This window comes from Muscardinus avellanarius (assembly GCF_963383645.1).
Source record: "Muscardinus avellanarius genome assembly, chromosome: 11".
In the NCBI taxonomy this organism is placed as follows: Eukaryota; Metazoa; Chordata; class Mammalia; order Rodentia; family Gliridae; genus Muscardinus; species Muscardinus avellanarius.
This window is the reverse complement of record NC_137797.1, coordinates 69,613,610-69,632,304: the sequence shown is the minus strand read 5'-3', so window position 1 is coordinate 69,632,304 and position 18,695 is coordinate 69,613,610.

Sequence of the window (18,695 nt, the reverse complement as noted above, 5' to 3'; positions counted from 1 at the left end):
TCCGGGCTACACTCCCAGACCTATTTTTACATTTTTATTTGGAAACAGGGTCTCCTAAAACAGCGCGCGCAGCTGGCTTCAAATCTGCGCGATCCTCCTGTCTCTGCCTCCCAAGCGCAGGGATTACAAGCATGCGCCACCATGTCCGGCCTTAAGTGCAATATTTTAAAGACATCAAAATCAATGCAAAAAAAATTCTATGATGAATAAAGAACAAATATTTAAAATAAAGAACTGTGGAACTGTGGGTGGGCTGGGAATGTGACTTAGTGGCAGAGCTCTTGGCTAGCATGTAGCATGTGTGAGGCCCTGAGCTCCATCCCAGCACCAAGGAAAAAAAGTTCAGCCTGGGGTTGTAAGCTTAGTGGCAGAGTGCATATTTTTGTAATATTTAATTATTATTTATTTGGTGGTACTGGGGGTGGAACCCAGGGACTTTTCTACCTCCAGGCTATACTCCCAGATCTATTTTATACTTTTTTTGGAAACAGGGTCTCACTAAGTTGCTGAGAAGCCTCACTAAGTAGCTGAGGCTGGCTTTGAACCTGTGCGATCCTCCTGTCTCAGCCTCCCAAGCACAGATTACAAGTGTGTGCTACCAAGCCCTGCTATGTTTTATTTTTGAAACAGGATCTCACTGAGTTGCAGAGGCCCTCACTAAGTAGCTGAGACTGGCCACAAACCACGATTCTCTTGTCTCAGCCTCCCAAATGCTGGGATTACAAGTGTGCGCCACCACATCCGACTACCAATCCCCATTATTTTGTGAGTCAATTCCTTAAAACTTGGGAGGTTGAAACAGAAGTATCACAGTTTCATGGCCAGCCTCAGCAACTTAGTGAGACTCTCAGAAATTTAACAAGACCCTGTTTCAAAAAAAAAAAAAAAAAAAAATAGAGCCGAGCGTGGTGGCGCTCACTTGTAATCCCAGCATTTGGGAGACTGAGACCGGAGGATCATGGTTCAAGAACAGCATCAGCTACTTAGTGAGACCCTTTGCAACTCAGTGAGATCTGGTTTCAAAATAAAGAATAAAAAAAATAGGGGTAGGGTTGTAGCTCAGAGGCTGAATGCCCCTGGATCCAATCCCCACTACCAAAAATAAACAAATAAGCAAACAATTCATATCCTCTAGCTTGTTCTCTCCATCTTTTGATTCTCTTTTTTCTAGCAAACTTCAACTAATTCAGTGGTCATGCATGAGATAGGACTATGGACACTGGACAAATACTCGTGGTTGATGCTGTACTAGAAAATAACCCTTGACCTTGTTACAAGTTTATCCCCAAACTGTCCAGGCTGTCCCATCTGCTGCAGAAAATCTTTCTCTATCACGAAGTCCTGTATGACACAGACAACATCGCAGGTTAACAATGCCCCTCTCTGGGTAGGACTAGGCACTTCTCTGTTGCTTCCTACTAGAGTGGATATTAAGTATTCGCAATTTTACAAGTGAGGTGTTTTCAGCACAGAGGGATCCTATGACTGCAGAGTCTGAGCCCTTAGCCACTACTTTCTGCAATCCTTCCATTTATTCAAGTCTCTAATCTTTTTTTTTTTTTTTTTTTTAATGCAGGGCTGGGGATTGAACACATGGCTTATTCTATGCTAGGCAGGTACTCTATCATTGCCCTTTAACTCTCCTCCTCCTCCTCCTCCTCCTCCTCCTCTTCCTCCTCCTCCTCCTCTTTCTCCTCCTTTTCAGTACTGGGGATTTAATCGGGGGGCATTCTACCTCTGAGCTACACCCCCAGCCCTATTTTTTAATTCTTTATTTTGAAAATGGTTCTCACTAAGTTGCAGAGGGCCTCACTAAGTAGCTGAGGCCAGCTTCGAACTTGTGATCCTCCTGTCTCAGCCTCCCAAGTACTGGAACAAGTCTCTGTCTTCTGATCCTCAAAAAAGTGATCTGGTATTCTCTTTCCCCAAACTATATTTGGTAGAGAATTATTCTTATTAAATTATTCCAAGGGATTTTATATTTTGGTGAGTATTATAAATATTATCAATACCAGGAGAATCTTGTTTAATTTTTCTTTCATATAACTGAATAATATGCAATTAATAATTTCTCCTCTTTTGGGAAACATATGGGCCTGGCAGAGGATGACTGGGACCTCTTATCACATAAGATTATCTCCTGAAGGCTATCAAGATGTCCAAGATCTGTGTATATCTTTTGCAAAAGAGAAATTTTGTAATTGTGATGAATAAGGCATTCAAATGCTTACAGGGTTTTGTTGAGAGAACACTTTCCACCTCAAGTTATGATTTATTGTTTAATATCCCTCTTTGAAAAAGAAATATACACATTTAACTTTGCAAAATGGAGTTAATTCAATCTCAATCCGACAACCATTTGGCCCAAAGGGAAGTACTAAAAGAACCACCAAATATCCCGGCAGAACAAACCATCCTCCAGCTAAAAGCAAAACCTCCGTTACGTAGAAAACAGGAGAGGAAATTTCCACCTTTTTAGACATTTGAAAAAATAAATTTTATCAGAGAGGAGTGAAATCTATCTGATAACATCTGAATATTATTTATTTATTTATTTTTTTGGTGGTACTGGGGGTGGAACCCAGAGGCTTTCTACCTCCAGGCTATACTCCCAGACCTATTTTATATTTTATTTGGAAACAGGGTCTCACTAAGTTGCTGAGCGCCTCACTAAGTAGCTGAGGCTGGCTTCGAACCTGTGCAGTCCTCCTGTCTCAGCCTCCCAAGCGCGGGGATTACAAGCGTGCGCCACCACGCCCGGCTTTAATATTGTTTTGGATTGAAAGTAAAGAGGAAACTGGGCATGGTGGCGCACTGCTTGTAATCCCAGCATTCCAGAGGCTGAGACTGGAGGATAGTGGTTTGGGAACAGCCTCAGCTACTTAGTGAGGCCCTCTGCAACTCAGTGAGACCCTGTCTCAAAATAAAGAATAAAAAATAGGGCAGGGAGTATAGCTCGGAGGTTGAATGTCCCTGGGTTCCATCCCCAGTACTGCAAAAAATTAAAAATAAAAATAAAAATAAATAAATAAAGAGGAAGCAATAGAATAATCTATTGGCAGTTCTCATGTCCTGATGTATAATGTCCTTGTAACATAATACCTTTGCCTCGTGTCTTATTTCACACGAATCTTACTTATTTTCAATAGGTCAGTGTATATATAGCACCACAATTTAAAGTTCAAAAGTAAAGTGAAGTGCTATCCTCCCTCCTGCCAAGACATCCTGCTGCCTCGGCATCTATGTGTTGAGACCCCCCACTCCACATAGTTAATCGGCAAAAAGCCCCGAGAAGGAGGTATCGTCTCTGGCCAAAGTACCCCCCACTTTTAGATACCCTTCACTATTATTCCTTTTAACTTTCTACACGAATTGCTCCAGTGATGTGAAATTAGGACTATAAATAGAAATTGAGTCCGTGGAAATAAAATCTCTAATAATTTGCCTAAACGTCCTTGGCTCTGCTCAATAACAATAAAAACTGGCCAGAATTCAGATGCTGTGATAAGCATTCCAGCTGCAGCAATTACAAAGGGTCTCTGACCCTCACTATCACTAACTTAGGTTAAGCTATTAACTCCGGTAAGGTAGTTCAGTTTAAGGTAACTTTGTTTACCCTTGAGATCCTGCCTAGAGACAGAGAAGATAAAAACCTTGTGTGTGTGACCTTAAAGCAATTTAGTTGATAAACAACTTAGTTGCCCAAATACAATAGACTCAAGGAAAAAGATTGGTGACTTTTACGCCCAGTGTAAATATTCCTGAAGACAGAGAGGCTGACCGCATGGTTAATGAATATGACAAAATAAAGGACAGACGTTCTAAATATATATGTATGAAGGAAAGGAAATACCGTGTAAGAGTAAGAAAAGCATTTTTGCATGAAGAAGAGCTTATCATAAGAAAGTCCCAACTGAGAAAGAAAGGAATTAGAAAGTTAGAAGCAGGTTGCAGAGGGTTTGTGACAGAGAAATGGATTATTAAAGATGGTTAGACTTTTAATAGGCTTATTGTCTAAAGAAGAGTGTTCAGCAGTTAAGGAAATACATCTGACAATTAAAACCAAGAACTTTGTGGTGTTGTTTGTGGTATTTTGTCTGCAAAATTGTGTTGTGAGTTTGCTTAAGCTTTCAGATTTAGAAGGTAAAATGCCAACACCTGGAGAAACTTTATCACATCCACCTGAATCACCACGTCTCCCCACACTTGCTATATGAACTGAGCCCAAAAGATGGAAAGTTCCAAGAAAGCCAAAGAAGATTCCCCGAGAAACCCCCAAGCCTTGGCCATGCTTGTTTATTTTGGGAAGTGGCCCCCTGGGACTGCTTATCTGCAAAGACCTTGGAGAAGAATCAGGAGTCAGGAGTCAATCTCTCGAAGATCAACAGCCAGCTGAAGGACTAGTTTTATTACCTTTGTTTACATGTCATTCATTATTATTTCACAATGATTACACCCACCTCCCTCTCCTCTTACTATTAACTTTACTGGTGAAAGGTATAAATTTCTTGGAGTTTTTGTAATAAAGTGTCATTGGCTCAAGAAGCCTTTGTCCACCTCAGATTCTTTCCCAAGCGCCGTACCTAAAAACTTAGGGAATTCATAGAGGGGAAAGAATTGCTGCAGATAAGTTTCTGCAGAACTCCACCTGCCTTTTGCCCCATCTTTCTGAGGATTTGACCGGGAGCTGACAATAACGACCCAACTGAGATTAGTCGGCGACACCCTCCTATTCCTGTCTCTAGCCACCTAGTTTTCCCCTCTGCCCCAAAGGCAGCCATTGTTACTAATTTATTTTGGTTCTTTTTAGAAACATAATCCAGAGAAGGAGTCACCTCAATTTTGGCAAATACCTTAAGTAGTCATTTTTTCCTTATATGACCTGAAATGGTTAAAATTTGTTTAAAAATGTATTTATTTTTGTGGTATTAGGGATTAAACCTAGGGGTATTCTACCTCTAAGCTATACCCCCAGTCCTATTTTTTATTCTTTATTTTGAAACAGGGTCTCACCAAGTTGTGGAGGGCCTCATTAAGTAGCTGAGGCTGACTGTGAACCTGTGATCCTCCTATCTTAACCTCCCAAGTACTAGGATTACAAGCATGCACCACCACACCTGGCTTTTTTTTTTTTTTTTTTAAAGAAATCAACTTATTGCCGGGCGTGGTAGTGCACGCTTGTAATCCTAGCATTTGAGAGGCTGAGACAGGAGGATCGTGGTTCGCAGTCAGCCTCAGCTACTTAGTGAGGCCTTCTGCAACTTAGTGAGACCCTGTTTTAAAATAAAGAAAGAGCCAGGAGTGGTGGCGAATGCTTGTAATACCAGCATTCGGGAGGCTAAGACCAGAGGATTACGGTTCACGGATAGCCTCAGCTACTTAGTGAGGCCCTCTACAACATAGTGAGACCCTCTTTCCAAATAAAGAATAAAAAATAGAGCAGGGGATGTAGCTCAGAGGTTGAATGTCCCTGGGTTCCATCCCCAGGCCCACAAAATAAAATAAAATAAAATAAAGAATTAAAAAATAGGGCTGGGGGTATAACTTGGAGGTAGAATGCCCCGGGTTCCATCCCCAGTACTGAAAAAAACAAAAAAGAAAGAAAAGAAAAGAAAAGAAAAGAAAAGAAAAGAAAGAAAGAAAGAAAGAAAGAAGGAAGGAAGAAAGAAAGAAAGAAATCAACTTATTGAGCTCTCTTTATGGCTCTGAAAGATTTCCAATTGATTCTCTTGGGTTTCTAGGTAGACACATTTTGACAGAGTAAAATTATTATGATGATGATTTTATTTTGGCAATGCTGGAGATTGAACCCAGAGTCTCATGAATATTAAACAACTGCTCTACCACTGAGATATATTCTCAGCCCAATAGCATATTTTGACAAAGCAAAAACAGTTCTAAAGTAAAAACTGCTTTGGAGTAAATCTTGGATTGGATTCTGGTTTTTGCACCTAAACTTAAATCCAGCCTTGAAAAATATTGGCAGAGTCCAAAGGCAGCATGGAGGTACACAGTGGTCCTCTGCTCTCCCAGGTGCAGTGGCTGGAGTGCTTGAAGGCTATACAGAGCCAAGGACAGCCCCTTGGCCTTCTCTAGATTTGTTCTACCTCAACTTGTGGGTTACCTGTAGAGGGCTAGAACATCTAACCACCCACAGGTAGAAGAGACTCAAAAGGAAGCCCTAAGCCAGGCCTGGTGGCCCATGCTTGTAATTCCAATACTTGGGAGGCTGAGACAGGAGGATCCAGGTTCGCAGACAGCCTCAGCTACTTAGTGAGGCCCTCTGCAACTCAGTGAGATCCTGTCTCAAAATAAAGAAAATAAAGAATAAAAAATAGGGCTGGGGGTGTAGCTCAGAGGTAGAATGCCCCTTGGCTTAATACCCAGCAACACACACACACACACACACACACACACACACACACACACACACGCAAGGAGCCGGGTGTGGTGGCAAATGCTTGTGATCCCAGCATTTGGGAGGCTGAGACCTGGAGGATCACGGTTCGTGGACAGCCTCAGTTACTTAGTGAGGCCCTCTGCAACTCAGTGAGACCCGGTTTCAAAATAAAGAATAAAAAAATAGGGCAGAGGGTGGAGCTCTGAGGTTGAATGCTCCTGAGTTCTATCCCCAGACCCCCCGCCCCCCCAAAAAAGGAAGCCCTAGACAGAACAACCAGCCTTTTCTTTCACCATGAATTTGTAGGCTATGTTTTCTGAGAGCTGATTAAAATAGATTTACTTTTCTTTTCTTTTCTTTCTTTCTTTCTTTCTTTCTTTCTCCCTTTCTTTCTTTCTTTCTTTCTCCCTTTCTTTCTTTCTTTCTTTCTTTCTTTCTTTCTTTCTTTCTTTCTTTCTTTCTTTCTTTCTTTCCTTCTCTTTTTTTGCAGTACTGGGGATGGAACCCAGGGAGCATTCTACCTCTAATCTACACCCCGGCCCTATTTTTTATTCTTTAGTTTGAAACAGGGTCTCACTGAGTTGCAAAGGGCCTCACTAAGTAGCTGAGGCTGTGTGCAAACCACGATCATCCTGTTTCAGCCTCCCAAATGCTGAGATTACAAGCGTGTGCCACCATGCCCGCCACTTTTTTTCTTTTATGTTTTACTGGGGATTGAACCCAGGGACATTTTACCTCCAAGATACATACCCAGTACTATTTTTTGTTTTGTTTTAATTCTGAAATAGAGTCTTGTTAAGTTGATCACAGTGTCAGTACTTGCTGAGGCTGTCTTCAAATCCGAAATCCTCTTGCCTCAGCCTCCCAAGTGCTGGGATTAAAGATGTGTTTCACCACATCCAGCCTAAAGAAATTTTATTGTTTGTAATCAGCGATTTTCAGAAACTCTGGGAAGAGCCATTGGTTATCAGTGAGGCCCAATTAAAAAATATCCCTCATTGTGGTAGTGGGTTATACAGTTGGGCACGGTGGGGATTATATATGGATATCCCTCAAACATCTCAGGGGTCCCAATCCCTTTAGCCACTTAATGGAAAAGGTGATTAGGGGTATGTATTATCTAGTTTGTTTATATGACATATCTATTTTTAATCAGGACCTTAGAGGAGCATAATGAATCCTTTGTATCTTATCCTATCAGAAGATAGACTTCAGACTTAAAGTGGTACCTTGATAGGTATGTGTTCTTTTTTTGCGGGTCTGGGGATGGAACCCAGGGGCATTCGACCTCTGAGCTACACCCCCTGCCCTATTTTGCATTCTTTATTTTGAAACCGGGTTTCACTGAGTTGCATTTTGTATTCTTTATTTTGAAACAGAGGGCCTCACTAAGTAGCTGAGGCTATCCGCGAACCGTGATCCTCCAGTCTCAGCCTCCCGAATGCTGGGATTACAAGCGTGCGCCACCACGCCCGACTGATATGTATGTGTTCTGTCAGACTATAGAAGATGTACGTGACAGGCAGATACTGTCACAATGAGGGATGAGCTCAGACTTTGAAAAGATACTGACTTTGCTTACAGGTATTAAGACTTGAAACATCCTGGCTTTTAGCTGCTATAAGAGATTTATGGGAAATGATTCCAGGCTTGCCAAACAGCTGAGGAACTGAAGAGGTGCAAAACAAGGATGCCTGGAGATGCTGAGAGAAGATGCCCCGCTGTGGTCAGCTTGAAATTGGGCTTTAGAACTCAAGGGGCTCCATCACTGGATTATCCTGTCTTGGCCATGATGAGCCCGCAAGAGCTAAGCTTGAAGGCTACGGTGCTCAGGCTCCTTGACCCCTTGGTATTTATTGGTCCCTTGGTGAGTAGTGTGCCGGAGCCAGCCGGCAAAAGTACGGGTTCTGAAGAGAGGAGTGAGGATGAAAAGAATTTTATTCAATGAATTTTATTCATAGAATACTTTATTCTTTCATGGAAGGATTGGCAGTACACTCCCGGGTGGATATCTCTACTGACCGATCCTGGTTTTATCGCTCTTGTCCTATTTATACCGCTCCCGGTCAACCAACCCTCGTGACGTCACCACCTATGCGCGTAACGGTCAAACCAATCAACCCTGTGCCGTCATCACCTGTGCGTATACCGTCAAAGCAATCAATTCCACCTGAGCTTCTCTCAGACGTTGAACTTTCCATGACCCCAAACCTTATTGGCTCTGGGCAAAGGACAGTCAGAAGTGTTCTTAAAGGGGAAAACCTTAATGGCTCCCCGCAGTAGTGTAAGCTCAACTTATTGATCCCACTGTCCTGCCGGTGCTGGGGGCCTCTGGGGCAGTTTTCATTCCTTTGAAAGAAATGGAGACAAGAATAAGGCAGTCCCTCAGGAAACCCGCCAAAAACAAAGCCCATATAGCGAGCAGCGTGGAGCAGAGGGGTGGCAGGACCTCATCCTTGTTACTGTGTTGAGCTGGAGCCTATAATGCTTCCGAGGTCCACCCCACCCTGGCATCTGTGATGTGAGGTAACCCAGTGGGCTGTTTGGAGCCAGGGAAGGAACAAAGGGGAAGCAAGGTGTGCCAGCCCCAGAGGGCCTGGACCTTCTCCAAGGGCACTGAGGTTTTGCTAGGAGTCTTCAATAACTAGGATTTTCTGCAGAACCTGGAAAGTAACAATAGAAATATTCCTGCCTGGGGAGCTAGAGAGCCTTGGAGCTAATGCAAATGTACCTCTAGTGACTGAGTCTGGATGGGAGGTTTAGCCAGCCACCACTGCAGGAGTCGCTCTGAGATTCCAAAGTCCTGGAGCTGGATTTCGTGCACTCCAGAGCTTTGGAACCAAAATGCTGGCAATGAGAAAGCATCCTGGAGGGTCCAGATCATTCCACCTGTTCTGTCCCATAAGGAGGAGGCAGGTCTCAGTATATGGGGCTGGGGTTCCCTGATAGAGCTGCTCTTGATCAAAGGAGAGACAAGAAATCTCCCAGTTAGCTGACAGTTCTATAGTCACTGGCAAATTGTTAAACCTGTTCTCTCTCTCTCTCTCTCTCTCTCTCTCTCTCTCTCTCTCTCTCTCTCTCGGATGAAACTACCTTTGAGTACTGAGCATTCTACCTTTAAGCTACACCTCTTTTGTGTGTGTGTGTGTGTGTGTGGTACTGGGGGTGGAACCCAGAGGCTTTCTACCTCTGGGCTATACTCCCAGACCTATTTTTATACTTTATTTGGAAACAGGGTCTCATTAAGTTGCTGAGAGCCTCACTAAGTAGCTGAGGCTGGCTTCAAACCTGTGCGATCCTCCTGTCTCAGCCTCTCAAACGCCGAGATTACAAGTCTTTCCTTCTTTTTATGGTATTGGAGATTGAACCCAAAGATGCTCTACCACTGAGCTATATCTCTAGCCCTATATTACTTGTTCACTTTGAAACAGAGTCTCACTAAGTTACTGCACGCTGGCCTCAAACCTGCAATCTTCCTGTCTCAGCCAAGTACTGGAATTACAGGTGTGACTGTGCCTGGCAGTGTGTGGCTTTTCTGATGTGCACGTGTAACTGCACTGGAAAGCTTTCCTTGTTCATTTTCAGTTTGGGCAGGTTCCTCCAGAGCTGGTTGATGAGTGGCAGAACCATAAAGTTCAGTTTGGGTTTGGGGGCGGACAAGTATATCCACTAGGATCCTGCTCAAAATGCTTTCATTTTGGTTTATTCTCAAAGCAGCTGAAGGCAATGCAGAGAGTGAGAATGACACCGGGGCCTCCAGGCTGGTGGTGCTGCTCCCCACGGCCTCTCGGTCTCTCCTGGGAAAGCACTCCCGGGCCTGGCCACGCTGGCAGTCAGTGGGTGGAGCAAGGGTGTGAGTCTGCTGGAGCTTGGGACTGCGGGTCCACTGCCTGTGATGCCCGGACACGCCACACCCGGATACACAGCAGCACTCCCTACGGCAGTGATCCTGTTCCTCCAGCCCTGCGCCCAGGGCTGAAGTCCAAGCCTTGACACTCTTGCCCTGGGGCACCCTCATATGTGCCTGTCCTGTAGGCAGAGCGTTGCTCCCCAGGAGGAGCTCTGTGTAAAGCATACCCTCTCTGGCAGATTCAGGCCTATAATCAGAGCACCAGGCTTAAAAAGCTGAGCTTGCGCAGAGAACAGAGCGCAGACTGGATGGCCACAGGGGTCTCCTCTCCCTGGGGCGCGTTATGGTAATCCATGCCTTCGGGTAGGTGAGAGAAGTAGGCTTCACTTGGGGTGAAGCCAGACTTCAGGAAATTAAAACTTTAGGGCCCTTACTGCTTAGCCATGAATGGATGCTCTTTGCAAAAACAGATCCAGACACACTATCAGGAGCTTCATGGGCGGATGGATGGCTTGAAATCATGGGCTGCTTGTCAAACATAGACTTGCCAGTCTGTGAAAGCTGTCATCTGACCAAATAGAAACCCTTCTACCTTGGGGCTACACTCCCAGACCTATTTTATAACTTTTTGTTTGGAAACAGGGTCTCTTAAACCAGTGCGGCTGGCTTCGAACCTGCACAATCCTCCTGTCTCCGCCTTCCAAGCGTGGGGATTACAAGCGTGTGCCACCACGTCCAGCTTCCAGCCCTATTTTTAACTCTTTATTTATTTTTATTTATTTACTATTTTTGCAGTACTGGGGATTGAACCCAGGACCATTCTACCTCTGAGCTACATCCACCCCAGCCCTGTTTTTTATTTTTTTATTTTGAAACAGGGTCTCACTAAGTTGCAGAGGGCCTCACTAAGTAGCTGAGGCTGGCTGTGAACTCACAATCCTCCTGTCTCAGCCTCCCAAGTACTGGTATGTATGTATGTATGTATGTATGTATTTGTGTGTGTGTGTGTGTGTGTGTGTGTGTGTGTGTGTGTGCTCACATGTGTGTATGTGGTATTGAGGATTGAGCCCAGGAGCATTCTAACTCTGAGTTACCTTTTATTTTGAAACAAGGTCTCACTAAATTACTGAGGGTCTTGCTAAATTGCCTAAGCTGGCCTCGAACCTGCAATCCTCCTGTCTCAGCTTCCTAAGTACTTGGATTATAGGAATGCACCATCACGTCCAGCTCCCTTTTTCTTTGTCTAGGATCTCTTCAGGGAATGGTCTTTCTTCAATTTTCTGCCCACTTTACTCCCCAGCACCAGGGATGGACCTATGATCTTCTGGCTGTAGCGCTTTGTTTAGGGTAAGCATTTTACCCAAGTTAGGCCACTGATTCTCTGAGACATTTTCTGGAACCAGCAAAAAAGACAAACCCCTCTCCCCTTGCACTTCTGTCCCCCACCCCAACATCATTGCTGATGGAATCATTCACCGGGAAGATGGTTGATAAGAAATTTAGAGTGGCTTGTGCCAGCGGGGCATGGTGGCACATGCTTATAATCCTAGTACTTGGGAGTCCGTGATGGGAGGAGTGCAAGTTCCCAGCCAGCCTCAGCAATTTAGCAAGACGCTCCACAACTTAGTGAGACCCTGTTTTAAAATGAAAAAATAAAATACGGCTGAAGGTATAGCTCAGAGGTAGAATGTTTCTGGGTTCAATCCCCAATAACACACACACACACACACACACACACACACACACACACACACCCCAAAACAAAAACAGTGACTAGTGCCATCTTTGCTATTAGGTAAGGGAGAAGAATCAAACTAAACATAAACAAAGTCTGAGAAAGCAGAGAAAGATAAGGAACAGGAGGACCCAGCAATATTTTTTAAACTTCTGGATCCTGTTGTGCCCGAAGTCATTATTCCTAGACTTTTCCCTTCTACTTCTTTTCCTTCCTTCTTTTTCTTGTCTTCTTTAAATTATTTTGTGTTTTTGTTACTTTCAATCAAAAGAATGTGATCAATAAATAATATACATTGAACAAAGGTATTGTTCTAGGGGAGTTAGTAAAAGGGTTGTCTATGTTCATTTCAACTCCAGTCTGACAGGGAGGAAACAGAAACTCCCGTGAAGCTGGGTGTTAGTGGCGCACGCTTGTAATCCCAGCATTCGGGAGGCTGAGACAGGAGGATCGCAGTTCACAGACAGCCTCAGCTACTTAGTGAGGCCCTTTGCAACTCAGTGAGACCCTGTTTCAAAATAAAGAATAAAAAAAAAAATCAGGGCTGGGGGTGTAGAATACCCCTGTCTTCCATCCCCAGTACTGAAATAAAAGAAAAAAAAGAAGAAAAAAAAAAAAAAAACTCCTGTGAAAAGCTTAGGAAATGATACTTCTAATTCTCCAGAGAGCAGAGAACCAGTGTTGTGGAGTTGAGTGGTGACTCACAGTGGAGTCATAAGTGTGGACAAATGGACCACCATCTTTCTAGGCTTTATCCCGCAAGATATACTTGAACCAGGCAATTTCCCAGGTAGGACTCAGAGCTAGATGGGAAACCAGGGAACTGAAGGCTTCCATTTGTGAGAGGTGGTGATTCCCAAAATAGAGGCAAGAGGCTGTTCCAGTGTCTAGCTTACTCTAAGCCCCTCAGGGCATGCTGCACCGCAGTCCCTCTCAGCACTGGAGAATAGTAATTTATCCACTTTATTACAACCTTAGACTTGGGCTTGCTGCTCTTCTGTTGCTAACCGTGACCCTCAAATTTGCTTTGGAGAGATCATGTCCAAATTCTCCAATGAGATCTCCCCCATTATTTATATAAATAATGCTGCTGCAAACCCCCTTCGTACATATATATGGTCATTTCCCCTCCCTCCTTCCTTCCTTTCTTCCCTCCTTCCCTCCTTCCTTCCCTTATGGTACTGGGGATTAATTGATTCCAGGGGCATTCTACTTATGAGCTATACCTTCAACCCTATTTTATTTTATTTTTTATTTTGAAACAGGGTCTTGTTAAGTTGCCGAGGGTCTTGCTGAGTTGTCTATGGTCATTTTTTTTTTTAGAGTAAATGTCTAAAAGTGGAATTTACCAGGTCAAAGGCCATGAACATTATTAGGATTTTTGATTCATGTTCCAGGAAGAAATATTATTCATTTCTAGAACAGAGAGGTAAAAAGTTCCAGCCCTTGTCAACTAGGGTAAGGCTGATTGCCAAATAATGAATGTAAGAAGTGACCTGTTTTTTGGAAAAACAGAGCCACACCACAATAACTATAATAAATTAAATTAGGGCCATAAGATGTGGTGTGAGTGCAGCGGATCATGTGGCATTAAGCAAATTGAACAGCCTGGTTCCCTGGAGACACACAGGACAGAAAGTACTAGAGAGATGATGTAATGGGGCGACCGGATGCTTCCTTGAGAGACTCCAGAGAGTAGGAAGTGTAGTGGTGGTGGCAGTGGCAGGAGCAACAACAGCCATAGCTGTATTTGTTTCTTTTCTCTTTTGGTACTGGGAATTGAACCCAGGGGTATTCTACTTACAAGCTGCGTCCCCAGTCCCCCCCCCTCTTTTAAATTTTGAAATAGAGTCTTGTTAAGTTGCTGAGGCTGTCATCAAACCTGAGATCCCTCAGCCTCCCAGGTACTTGGATTACAGGCACAGCTGCATTTGTTTCTATATAAATGGAGTTAGGACCAGAGAGGGGGCAAAGAACTCTCATTTCTCTCTCAGGGAACTGTTTATCTAATGGTAGAAATCACTAACTACAAATAAAATTATCCTAAGGAAAAGAAAAGATCTGAGCCCTGTATACAAAATAACTTTTTTTTTTTTTTTTTTGGGTCTGCGAATGGAACCTAGGGGAATTCAGCCTTCGAGCTACACCCCCTGCCCTATTTTTTAATTCTATTTTATTTTATTTCATTTTTTTGGTGGTACTGGGGGTGGAACCCAGGGGCTTTCTACCTCCAGCCTATACTCCCAAACCTATTTTATACTTTACTTGGAAACAGGGTCTCACTAAGTAGCTGAGAGCCTCACTCAGTAGCTGAGGCTGGCTTCGAACCTGTGTGATCCTCATGTCTCAGCCTCCCAAGGGCTGGGATTACAAGTGTGCACCACCATGCCCGGCTTTTTTATTCTTTATTTTGAAACAAGGTCTCATTAAGTTACAGAGGACCTCACTAAGTAGCTGAGGCTGTTTGGGAGGCTGACAGGAGGATCGCGGTTTGCAGACAGCCTCAGCTGCTTAGTATGGCTCTCTGAAACTCAGTGAGACCCTTTTTCAAAATAAAGAATAATAATAAAACAAAACAAAACAAAACATAGGGCCGGGGGTGTAGCTCGGAGGTAGAATGCCCCTGGTTTCCATGCCCAGAACCGCAAAAGAAAGAAAAAGAAAAAGAAAAAAAGAAAAAGAAAGAAAGAAAAGAAAGAAAAAAAGAAAAAAGTAGCTGAGGCTGTCCACGAACTGGGATCCTCCAGTTTCAGCCTCCCGAATGCTGGAATTACAAGCAGCCAGTGCATCCTCTCCACACTGGCAACTGCCTGGGGAGACGCTGAGGAGAGGGGAAGGCTCAGACGGCCACACACTAGGCTGACACCACTTCCTGTGGGACCTGGGGCACTAAATTCTAGGGGCTAGCAGGGGCATGTTATTTGTACCCCACACTGTGGGAACCGCACAAGCCCTTCACTCCACCTGCCCCACTCTCGTTTACCTAGGTCCACTCATTCTTCACAGTCCGGGTCATGTTGCCGCTTCTAAGTCCTCCTAACAGCAGGTGGCGCTAGCTACTCCCTTCTCATTAGCGACGTCACTGGGCCTCCTATACACACTCCGCTGTCACACCCAACCACATTCTAAATGTCTGTCCTGGAGGCTGGGAGTCCTGTAACCATGAGGACCACGTCCTCCATATCTGACTCCTTAGTACCTAGCACTGCTCCACCCCAGTTATGCTTTATGTCCTCCACAGTACTTTCAAATGTGTTAACCTTTCCCCTTGTGGATAGGCCATTAGAATGTTATTTTGTAGAGACATGCGGGTTCACAGGCAGCTTTAGCAATGTAGTGAAAATCTCAGTAAACTAGCAAGACCCTGTTTCAGAAAAAACAAAAAGTGCTGGGGGTGTAGCTCTGAGGTAGCATGCCCCTGGGTTCAATCCATAGAACCACACACACACACACACACACACAAAGTGTAGATCCCACAATATTCTAAACAGCAGCATGAATCTTCCAGGACTAAGAATCATCCATATAGCCATAATTTTATGCCGGGCGTGGTGGCACACGCTTGTAATCCCAGCACTTGGGAGGCTGAGACAGGAGGATCGCACAGGTTCGAAGCCAGCCTCAGCTACTGAGTGAGGCTCTCAGCAACTTAGTGAGACCCTGTTTCCAAATAAAGTATAAAATAGGGCTGGGAGTATAGCCCGGAGGTAGAAAGCCTCTGGGTTCCACCCCCAGTACCACCATATAGCCATAATTTCATTATCATCTATAAAATTAATGGCAGTCTTTTAAAACTCTTCATTCCATTGCTGGGAGGTTTAGGGGTTTTGTTTGTTTGTTTTACATTTAGTTCTTTATTGCTTGGGCTAAATTCTCCCTTTTGAAATGCAAGTAATTTTCTGAAAAATGCTATATTAAAACAGAAAAGTAAATTCAATAATGATGACACTTCTTGTGCATAACAAGAGTTCTTTCCCTCTGGTCTATGTTGCCTACCTAAAACAAAGCTGATTGCTCATATGTATGTTTTACGGCTGGATTTTTTTGCCCCCTCCAATTCATTGGCTGATTATCTCATAGCTTGGGTTGTTTTTGGCAAATCTGGCAAATATTTCTTATATTTTTTGTTGGCTCACAGGAAGGCCCAGAAAACTCTGATGTAATCCAGGCCTGGTGGCGCACGCTTGTAATCCCCACGCTTGGGAGGCTGAGACAGGAGGATCACACAGGTTCGAAGCCAGCCTCAAGTACTTAGTGAGGCTCTCAGCAACTCAATGAGACTCTGTTTACAAATAAAGTATAAAATAGGTCTGGGAGTATAGCCCGGAAGTAGAAAAGCCCCTGGGTTTCACCCCCCAGTACCACAAAAATAAAAAATAAATAAAGAGGAGACTAGCCTTTTCAGTTTGGCAAAAGATTAGAGATATAAAAAGATAAACAAGTGAAATAAATTCACATTTCATGCCTATTCCCTTTTGTTCCAGCCCAGATGTCTGAATGGGTCTCTTTTCTTTTTTATTAACCACAAAATGAAAGGCCTCAAGGGATGTATTGTTGGATACAGTAAGAGTAGCTTGGATTGAATTTACATCTATGTCAGATAATGTGCTTCTAGAGATAAGAAGCAGTAATAGTTATTTTCTGAACTTCATGGGAATTTGTTCAGTAAACTAATGAATGGGTATCACTGACAAGCTTTCCAGAGTGGAAATTATATGAAACTCTTATCTGATAGGGTAATAGAGGAAGAGCTCTGGGCTTTTGCTTAATGGTAGAAGGGTAATGTCAGTTCTAAAAGAGGGCCACATTTTCACTGTTCAATTGAAGCCAATTTAATTTTATACAGGAAGTGGCTGAATGAAATTTATTTCTAGGAAGCCACATGATGAAGTGGAAAACATCAGTAGTTTTTGACCCAGCTCTGCTATCAGTTGGCTGGGGCAAGTCCCCATGCCTGGCCACATTTCAGCTTCCTAGTCTATAAAAGGCTCTGTGTGCATTTAGAGACCTGTTGAAGAGAAGCAAATGATGATTTTTAAAAACAGTCATGTATGCAGAATTCCACAAATGTGAAGCATAGAATTTGCTGCCACCTTAAGGATATCCCGGTCCTGCTTGCTAACACTGAAGTAAGAACTTCTCCACATGTATCGCAGAGCTCAGGTCTTACCCCAAGCAGACGAGGTGTGCGGTGAACGGCTTCCAACAGTCCTCATTTCTAAGCAGGCCAAGTTTGGCTAGAGATGGATCAGATAAATGTACTTGATGTGGTATCAAGGACTCGGCAAGTGGGCCTTGGTGAACACCTGTTTCTTTCTAATCCCTGAGTGACTTCCCCATCTGGATCTGGAGTCCTCCAGTTCCGTTTCTCGGAGGCCTCTTGTTGACTTGCGCACCACAGTTTTTTGCAGCATTTTCTGTTTTGTTCTGCTCTTTCTGGAGGTCCTTCCCCCCACCGTTGCTTCTGTTCTAATATCTTAATCACCATCACCATTTTACTTGCATTCTGGCTCGGAGCCTCCCTTAGTCAAGGTGATAAAGGGGGGATTTTCACAGTGAGGAGCGCAGCTCTCCACCCCGGCGCTTCATGTTCTACCTTGTGATGTGCAGTGTTCCAGGCTGGCAGCCTGCAGAGAACAAAGAAAACTGTGGTCTATAGTCTCTTTTGCTAGGCTGTGACTTGGCAAAGGCTGAAAGCAAATTTCACACCTGCATAACCTTTTCAGCATGACAAAGAATGGTCCCTTCCTCAGGAAATGCGCCTGGAGCACAGCACAAACAACCCTAATTAAGTCTTCCCTTGGCTCCTGCTGTCTTTTCCTCCAACCTTTTCTTGGGCTTAGATGTGTAATTAAGAGGAAAATGCAGAAATAAAAGCAGGTATAAGATTCAGCTGGGGGCTTGTGATGATGTAGCTCAGTGGCAGAGCACTTGCTCAGAAAGTGGGAGGCCCTGGGTTCAATTCCAGCATGAAATAAAGGGACAAGCAAATGGGGCCTGTAGCACCCCAGAGAAAACAGAAAACAGAGAACTTAATAAAGCATTGGTAGTGTGTGTGTGTGTGTGTGTGTGTGTGTGTGTGTGTGTGTGTGTGTTGCTGGGGGGTGGAACCCTGGGGCTTTCTACCTCTGAGCTACACTCCCAGACCCATTTTATACTTTATTTGGAAACAGGGTCTCACTAAGTTGCTGAGAGCCTCACTAAGTAACTAAGGTTGGCTTTGAACCTGTGCGATCCTCCTGTCTCAGCCTCCCAAGTGCTGGGATTACAAGCGTGCGCCACCACGCCGGGCTCTTAAGATACTTTGGTGGGAAAACTGGTTACAATGATAGGAGAACATTTTCTCAGATGTTTTTAGTTTCTTGCATTTTTATCCTTTTGTCTCTGAATAAGAGAATTTTGGTGTCTTTGAGCCAACACTTCCACATGCTACATAAAGATGTTTTGGTCAAGGATAGCCTGCATATACAACGGCGGTCCTATAAGAAATTTCCTAGTGATGTTGTAGCTGTCTTACGTTGTATAGCCACACTCTATGACGTTTGTACACTGACAGAATGGCTTAATGATGCTGCATTTCTCACAAAGTATTTCTGTCATTAAGCTATGCCTGACTGTATATGCAAAACTCGAGGCTTTGTGCACTGCTCCAAAAGAACCAAAGATTTCCAAGTTGAAAGACTTTATCATATCTCCCGGGAGTTCAAGAC